The sequence below is a fragment of the Staurois parvus genome, unplaced genomic scaffold, assembly GCF_062004578.1.
Source record: "Staurois parvus isolate SC_StPar_1 unplaced genomic scaffold, SC_StPar_1.0 ptg001008l, whole genome shotgun sequence".
Taxonomy (NCBI): domain Eukaryota; kingdom Metazoa; phylum Chordata; class Amphibia; order Anura; family Ranidae; genus Staurois; species Staurois parvus.
The window spans coordinates 1,595,177-1,603,807 of NW_028318804.1; positions in this window are offsets into that span (position 1 = coordinate 1,595,177).

Consider the following 8,631-nt stretch of genomic DNA (forward strand, 5'->3'; position numbering starts at 1 on the left):
GCAGGGGCGGACTGACCATTTGGAAACTCAGGCACTGCCCGAGGACCCGGGGTCAGTAGGGGGCCCCATGAGATGCCCCTGGTACCTTTTTCATAGGCTTTTTTGAGTTTGGGCAAGGACACAGGGGCCCCATGATCACCTATTGCCCGGGGGCCCCATGAGTTGTCAGTCCGCCCCTGGTACTGCGGGTGATGGGTATTCATTGACAGTTGCCCAGTTTTGCACCTTCCAAATCAGAACTCCATAAACTAGCTGTTCAGTCGGCATTGTTACCGAAACAACAGCAGTATGCGCTTTTTATTTTTCGAAGTCTTTTTCCTTCCTTTTTTATTTTTTTTACGCTTTGGAATTTTTACAGACTCCTTTTTACAGCTCTTAGAGATAGATTTTAAGTCGGTTTTGTGTTGGCAGCTTTTAACATTTAGCCCCCAGTTCGCAGTTGGCAGATCAAAGTTGCGTGGAACCGCGACTATAGTGACTGACTCGCACCGCCTTTGAAAAAGGTTCCCGAAGTATCTTTTGTGATTTCATGTGCGATTTGCATTGACATCTGCGCATGAAGTCGCACAGATGTCAGTAAGCCACACATGAAGTCGCACTGATGTCAGTAAGCCACACATGAAGTCGCACCGATGTCAGTAAGCCGCACATTAAGTCGCACTGATGTCAGTAAGCCGTACATGAAGTCGCACTGATGTCGGTAAGCAGCACAGATGTCGGTAAGCCGCACATGAAGTTGCACTGATGTCAGTAAGCCGCACATTAAGTCGCACTGATGTCAGTAAGCCGTACATGAAGTCGCACTGATGTCGGTAAGCCGCACAGATGTCGGTAAGCCGCACATGAAGTTGCACTGATGTCAGTAAGCCGCACATGAAGTCGCACTGATGTCGGTAAGCCGCACATGAAGTCGCACTGATGTCGGTAAGCCGCACATGAAGTCGCACAGATGTCGGTAAGCCGCACATGAAGTCGCACTGATGTCAGTAAGCCGCACATGAAGTCGCAGTGATGTCGGTAAGCCGCACATGAAGTCGCACTGATGTCGGTAAGCCGCACATGAAGTCGCACAGATGTCGGTAAGCCGCACATGAAGTCGCACTGATGTCGGTAAGCCGCACATGAAGTCGCACTGATGTCGGTAAGCCGCACATGAAGTCGCACAGATGTCGGTAAGCCGCACATGAAGTCGCACTGATGTCGGTAAGCCGCACATGAAGTCGCACTGATGTCGGTAAGCCGCACATGAAGTCGCACTGATGTCGGTAAGTCGCACATGAAGTCGCACTGATGTCGGTAAGCCGCACATGAAGTCGCACAGATGTCGGTAAGCCGCACATGAAGTCGCACTGATGTCCGTAAGCCGCACATAAAGTCACAGATGTCCGTAAGCCGCACATGAAGTCGCACTGATGTCCGTAAGCCGCACATGAAATTGCACTGATTGGTGGCCTTGAAATCGCATGAAGTAGCACAATTTCAAAGCCGCATTTGGTGCGACCCAGGGCTAAGGGCTCTCGCGTGCAGCTGGTGCCAAAAAAATGGGCATTTTTGGGTGCAAGCGACGCACAGATGCAGTATACAGCCTGTTACCAGTAGCCTGTCAAAATCAAGAACAGGCTGGAATATGCAGCAGTTCTGAGCAGTACTCGCATTTGGGACCGCATGCGTTCTGGGGTGCGACATGGAAATGTGGAATTCCTGCATTCCAGGTGTACTTTCTAGAATGCATACCGCCTTAAGCGAGAGTACTCTTCAGAACAGCTGCGTGTTACAGCCTGTCACTGGTATTGACAGGCTGCTGGCCATGGGCACGTTCCTTCCTTGCGCCAAACCCGCCAGCACGTATGATCCCTATTTCTGGGAACATTTACTTTGTACAGCTGAACCTCCAAAGGACAGGTCTTTTGGATCAGAAAGACGGCGACTTTTTGTTTGTTTATAGCGTTTTAATGATGTTTTTTGCACTTTGAATTTGCGGTTTTTTATCACTCGGGGCTCATTTACAATCAAGTAGTGCAGTAATGCACATGCGTTGCATTGAAACTAATGGGCAGCTAACACACCAAAATGTCCCAAGGATTGGACAAGCCTGAAAATTAATACCGCAGCTCGTTATGGTGTGTTAGCGGGCTGCAACACACGTGAATTTCCTTAGTATGTTCAGAGTGAATGGCACCACAATGCCTAAACGCATGTTATGGGAGTTGCGTAAAAATAAATGGATCTTCAATTTCTGGCTGGACAGTAGAGAACTGTGGATGGGTGGGGAGGTGGAGGCTTTTCTTCTGGAGGGCATGTGTCCATGCCGATCTACGCATTGCGGAAACGCTCCTCTTAGGATGCATTACGTTCATCGATGTGATGTTGTGCCGTTCATTTTAAGCAGCCGTCCAGCACACTAAAACAACACATTTCTATAAGATTTGTGTGACCCGTACGATTTTTCTGGCGTTTTGGTAGCCCATTATTCTCAACGGGTGGCCTTGATGCAATACAGGATAACACGTGGCATCACGCATGTCAATGTTTGTCCCGATGCACCGCACAAATGTAATTGGGCCCTAAGTGGTTTGTTATGGGAAGAGGCTGACGTGTAATCGGTTGGCCGTCCTGCAATGTATCCCTGTGTTTTATTTCTGTCCACCTCTCTGTTTGGAAGCTCCGTGCCAAGGATGGCACCGTCTGTAATGGTTGCTCAGTATACGTGGAGCCAAGTCTTGCTGCCCTGCGTGGGAAGTCTGTACCTCATTGTAGAAGAACCCATTTATCCTACAGAGGTGGTGGTGTTTGTTTAGTTTTTTGTTGTCATTTATAATAAAGACGTTCAAGACGCAGGTGATCGGTGTATTTTTTTTTTGTATCTCCGGGTTCATTTATGCAGGCCATAGAAAAATCGTTTGTTCCACCGACGTTACCACCAACGATTAAAAAAATCGGCCGACTATATCATAAAGTTCACCCCATAACTTCTGTCCCTTGCAGGTCACGGCTCACACGCAGATTTTTTATTGTTAAAACGATCAGCTGATTTAGCCATCATTGCCGAGAAAATCTGTCCAAATCGGCTGTGAATTTTCCAACATGACCGATAATCTCAAAGTGCAAATAACCCGAAAAACGGCCGACCAATTAACCCACTAACAGTGCGAAAATCAGCCGATTTGTTTTTCGGTCGAAAAATCGGATGATTTTCGAACCGTCTATGGCCTGCATTAGGCAAATAGACTATGCACTTATTATTATTATTATACAGTATTTATATAGCGCCAACAGTTCGCTCAGCACTGCACATTACAATGGGAGACAGTACAGTAACAATACAATACACGAGGGGTTCGAGTGCCCTGCTTCTTGGAGCTTACAATCTAGGAGGGAGGGGAGAGTGGTACAGGAGGAAATAGCTGTAGGGGATGGAGTGGTGGGGAGTGCGGAGATCAGCAGTTAGATGAGGGTGGTGTAGGCTTCTCTGAAGAGATGTGTTTTCAGGGTGCGCCTAAAGGTGAGGAGGGTAGGTGACAGACTGATGGATTGAGGTAGTGAGTTCCAGAGGATGGGGGAAGCCCTGAAGAAGTCCTGGAGATGGGCATGGGAGGAGGAGACCAGGGAACTAGAGAGTAGGAGGTCTTGTGAGGAGCGGAGAGTACGTTTTGGGTGGTAGATGGATATCAGGTCGGTGATGTAGTTTGGGGCAGTGTTATGAACAGCTTTGTACGTCAATGTTAGTATTTTGAATTTGCAAGTGCATTTGCTCCAGGGCTTAGTAAGTGAAGGGAAGCTCTGCTGACTTGCAGCATCCAATCATGTGCTAGCAAAAATTCAGTTTTTTAAATTTTCCTTGCAAGTGATTGGGTATTCTTTGCAAAGTGAAGCTTCATCTCATTTACTAAGCTCTGTGCACTTATTTATTATTATTATACAGTATTTATATAGTTACATAGTTACTTAGTTAGTCTGGCTGAAAAAAGACAAAAGTCCATCCAGTTCAACCATAGAAAAAAAAAATATAATCATACACCCACAGTTGATCCAGAGGAAGGCAAAAAAAACCCCCAGCAAAGCACGATCCAATTTGCTCCTGCAGTGGAAAAAAATTCCTTCCTGATCCCCCGAGAGGCAATCGGATATTCCCTGGATCAACTTTACCTATAAATGTTATATCCAGTTATATTCTGTGTATCCAAGAAACAATCCAGGACTTTCCTACAGCAATCCACTGAACTGGCCACAACCAACTCTTGAGGGCTATTTAGCGCCAACAGTTTGCTCAGCACTTTACAATATACAGGCAGACAATACAGTTCAATACAAGAGGGTTAGGAGGGCCTGATCCTGGGAGCTTACAATCTAAGAGGCCTTTAGTAAATCAACCCAATAGGAGTTTATTTACTAAAAGTGGAGAGTTTATAATCAGGTGCAGCTCTGCATAGAAACCAATCAGCATCCATGTTGTATTGTCAAAGTTTAACCACTTGCCCTCCAGAGGATTTACCCCCCTTCCTGACCAGACCATGTTTTTGCGCTACAGCACTGCGTTACTTTGACAATTGCGCGGTCATACAACGCTGCACCCAAATTAAATTTATGTCTTTTTCCCACGAATTGAGCTTTCTTTCGGTGGTATTTGATCGCTTGTGCGTTTTTAAATTTTTTGCGCTACAAAAAAACCAATTTTGAGAAAAATATTTTTGACTTTTTCCTATTAAACATGTCCTGTAAAAAAATTTAAAAAATTCAATTTTGTCATAAATTTAACCGAGGTATAAAAACAAATATATCCAGCCTGGGAACCTACCTCTCCCCCCGACCATTGTGCTCATAGACACGTTAATTTTTTTTTTATTGTGGGGGTGAGTTGATATACGTATGTTATTTAGCCACTTGCCCTCCAGAGAATTTACCCCCCATCCTGATAAGGCCATTTTTTGTGATACGGCGCTGCGTTACTTTAACTTTATCTGATGATTGCGCCGTTGGTAGCTGATCTCTCCCCTCTCCACGCCCGTCAGTAACGGCTCTCTCCCCTCTCCATGCCCGTCAGTAGCGGATCTCTCCATGCCCATCAGTAGCGGCTCTCTGCCCTCTCCATGCCCGTCAGTAGCGGCTCTCTCCCTCTCCACGCCTGTCAGTAATGGCTCTCTCCCCTCTCCACGCCCGTCAGTAACGGATCTCTCCCCTCTCCATGCCCGTCAGTAACGGCTCTCTCCACGCCCGTCGGTAGCGGATCTCTCCCCTCTCCACGCCCGTCAGTAGCGGATCTCTGCCCTCTCCATGCCCGTCGGTAGCGGATCTCTCCCCTCTCCATGCCCGTCAGTAGCGGCTCTCTCCCCTCTCCATGCCCGTCGATAGCGGATCTCTCCCCTCTCCATGCCCGTCAGTAGCGGCTCTCTCCCCTCTCCATGCCCGTCAGTAGCGGCTCTCTCCCCTCTCCATGCCTGTCAATATCGGCTCTCTCCCCTCTCCACACCTGTCAGTAACGGCTCTCTCCCCTCTCCATGCCGTCAGTAGCGTCTCTCTCCCCTCTCCATGCCCATCAATAGCGGCTCTCTCCCCTCTCCACACCTGTCAGTAACGGCTCTCTCCATGCCCATCAGTAGCGGCCCTCTCCACGACCATTAGTAACGGCTCTCTCCCCTCTTCATGCCCATCAGTAGTGGCTCTCTCCCCTCTCCACGCCCATCAGTAACGGCTCTCTCCCCTCTCTTGCAATCATGCAACTGTGTACCCAAATTAAATTTATATAATTTGTTTTCCACACAAGTAGCTTTGTGTTGGTATTTGATCACCACTGAGGTTTTTATTACATAAACAAAAAAAAACATTTTATACTTTCTGTTATAAAACGTAAAAAATAAATCTAAATTTCTCTATAAATTTAGGCCAAAATGTCTCAAATCCCAAGTGTGTATTAATTGGTTTGTGTGAGAGTTATAACGTCTACAAACTGATATATACATTTGAAAATCAATCAATCCTGATGTACTGACAGCCGATATTTTTTGAGGCCTTTAAAATGTCAGGACAGTACAAATATCCCTCAAATGACCCCTTTTTGGAAAGTAGACGGTCTGGGGTATTTAGTAAGAGGCATGGCAAGTTTTTTTAAAGTTGTATTTTCTTTTTGTCACAATTTTTTAAACAAACGAGATTGAATAAAATTTGTGGGGTTTTTTACAATTTTATTTTTAAATACTGTCAGCAGTGCAATGTCATCATATGACTGGTGTGGTGATCAGGGATACTGACCCGGGATACTATGTAAAAAATAAATAATTTTTTATTCAATTTTTATACAGTTACATAGTTAGTCTGGCTGAGAAAATACAAAAGTCCATCCAGTTCAACCATAAAAAAAAAAAAAAGTTATAATCCTACACCCACAGTTGATCCAGAGGAAGGTAAAAAACCAGCAAAGCCTTCCTGATCCCCCAAGAGGGAATCGGATATTCCCTGGATCAACTGTACTCGCACCCAGTAATTTCCGAGGATCTCCGATGGGGAGGAGGACTGTTTTGTTTACGAATAGTCCTCCTCCCTGTCAGCTCGGGCACACTGCTGTGGATGGCTGTGCACATTAGAGAGCAGTGTGATTACAGTGAAGCACACGGACACAGCCTCATAGTAAAACACTCCCAGCACACAGTTAACCCTTTGATTGCCCCTCATGTTAATCCCTTCCTGCCCAGTGCCATTAGTACAGTGTCATTGCTTTTTAGTAGCACTGATCACTGTATTGGTGTCACTGGGGAAGCCAGTCCCCCCCCCAGTGTTAGAATGCCCGCCGCAGTCCTGCTATACTTTGCTGATCGCCGCCATTACTAGTAAAAATGAAAAAAAAAAAAACAGTATCTATACCACCATTTGCAAATGCTATAACTTTCACGTAAACCTGTTCATTTCCACGTATTGGGATTTTTTTTAGCAAAGACAGGGAGCAGAATACATTTTGGTGTAAATTTATGACTAAATTTGATTTTTTAAATTTTTTTACTGGACATGTTCAATAGCAAAAAGTCAAAAATATAGTTTTTCTCAAAATTGTTGGCCTTTTCTTTTTATAGTGCAAAAAATAAAAACCGCACAGGCGATCACATACCACCAAAAGAAAGCTCCAGTTGTGGGGAAAAAAATACGGAAATTTCATTTGGGTGCGGCGTTGCATGACCGCGCAATTGTCATTTAAAATAACTCAGCACCGTAGTGCAAAAAATGGCCTGGTCAGGGAGGGGGGGAAATCTTTAGGAGGGCAACTGGTTAATACAGGGGTGTCAAACCGGCGGCCCTCCAGCTGTTGCGAAAAGTCCCATCATGCCTCTGCCTTTGGGAGACATGGTTGTAACTGTCAATCTTGCAATGCCTCATGGGACTTGTAGTTTGGCAACAGCTGGAGGGCCGCTAGTTTGACACCCGTGGGTTAATACAAGAGAGGACTTTGCTTGCTTTAGAAATTGCATGCCATTATTAACCTCTTCACGCCGGCCACAAACAAATGTGCATTCTATTAAAAAAGGACATATGTGCCGAGAGTGCGTGCCCTGCACATTCCCAGCACACATGTCCTGTACTCACGGAAAGGTCCCGATCTCCTCTTTCGATCAGGACCTTTCCTGATCATGTGACAGCGCATCACGGCGGTCACATGACCCTAAACCCCTTCCTGCCTCCCAGCTTCTGGAAACCTTAAAAGGCCGGGAGGCACCTGCGTGAAGGGGTTAAGCTTTTTGGTTTTTTTTTTTTAACATTCATCTGAATGAATTTAGCACTGGACACTTCAAAATTGTGACACTGTATGCAATTTGCATTTCTATGTATATTTTTTTATGTTTTTTATTTTTGTCACATGATTTATAGTGTATTTTTAGTTTTCATTGTGAATTTGGGAATAGGATTTTTAGAATAGCAGAAACAGACGATTCTAAAGCTTTTCTGTACGCATGCTGCAATTCAACAGGAAAGTAAAAGTCAGATGTTACATAAGTGATTCTAACACATGTACATCATGGAACTGTGAAAGGAAAAACACTTACCCTAGGTTCACATCTGTGTGGGTGGTGCGGCTGCAGATCCGCATGAAAATCCACCCACACAGAAGAATTGCGGACCCGAGGTTCCCGTGCGGGCTGCGTTTTCCAAAGAAATGCAGGGACTTTTTTCCCTACGTGTCAGGGGCACGGGAGTCCATTCAACTGAATGGGCTCCCGTGACCGTGCAAAACGTGGCCCGCACGGTCTCATAGGTGTGAAGCAGGGGTTAAAAAAAGAAATCAAGATATAAAAACAATCAGTGTGAATCAGGAGAAAACCAGAAGTCGCAAGAAATGAAGTGTGGACACTGGAGGGCGCTGCTGCTGCATACAGAGGGCTAACCAGAACCTGCAATGAGTACAGTGCAAGCAGTAGGGGGCGCTGCTGTGGCAGACACCAGGCTAACTTTTCTCCATCGATATTATATAGTAGTGATGGGCTGAACTCCCCCATTTGTATCGGGGCCGAACATTCGAACTTACCAAAACTTCGACTGAGAACTTCGAACAGGGACAATTTATTGAGCGGTATATTGCCGCATCCGAGTATGATCCTGCACAGCTAATAAAGTATGGCGTGAGTTATATTATTAAGTCATGCGGTATTG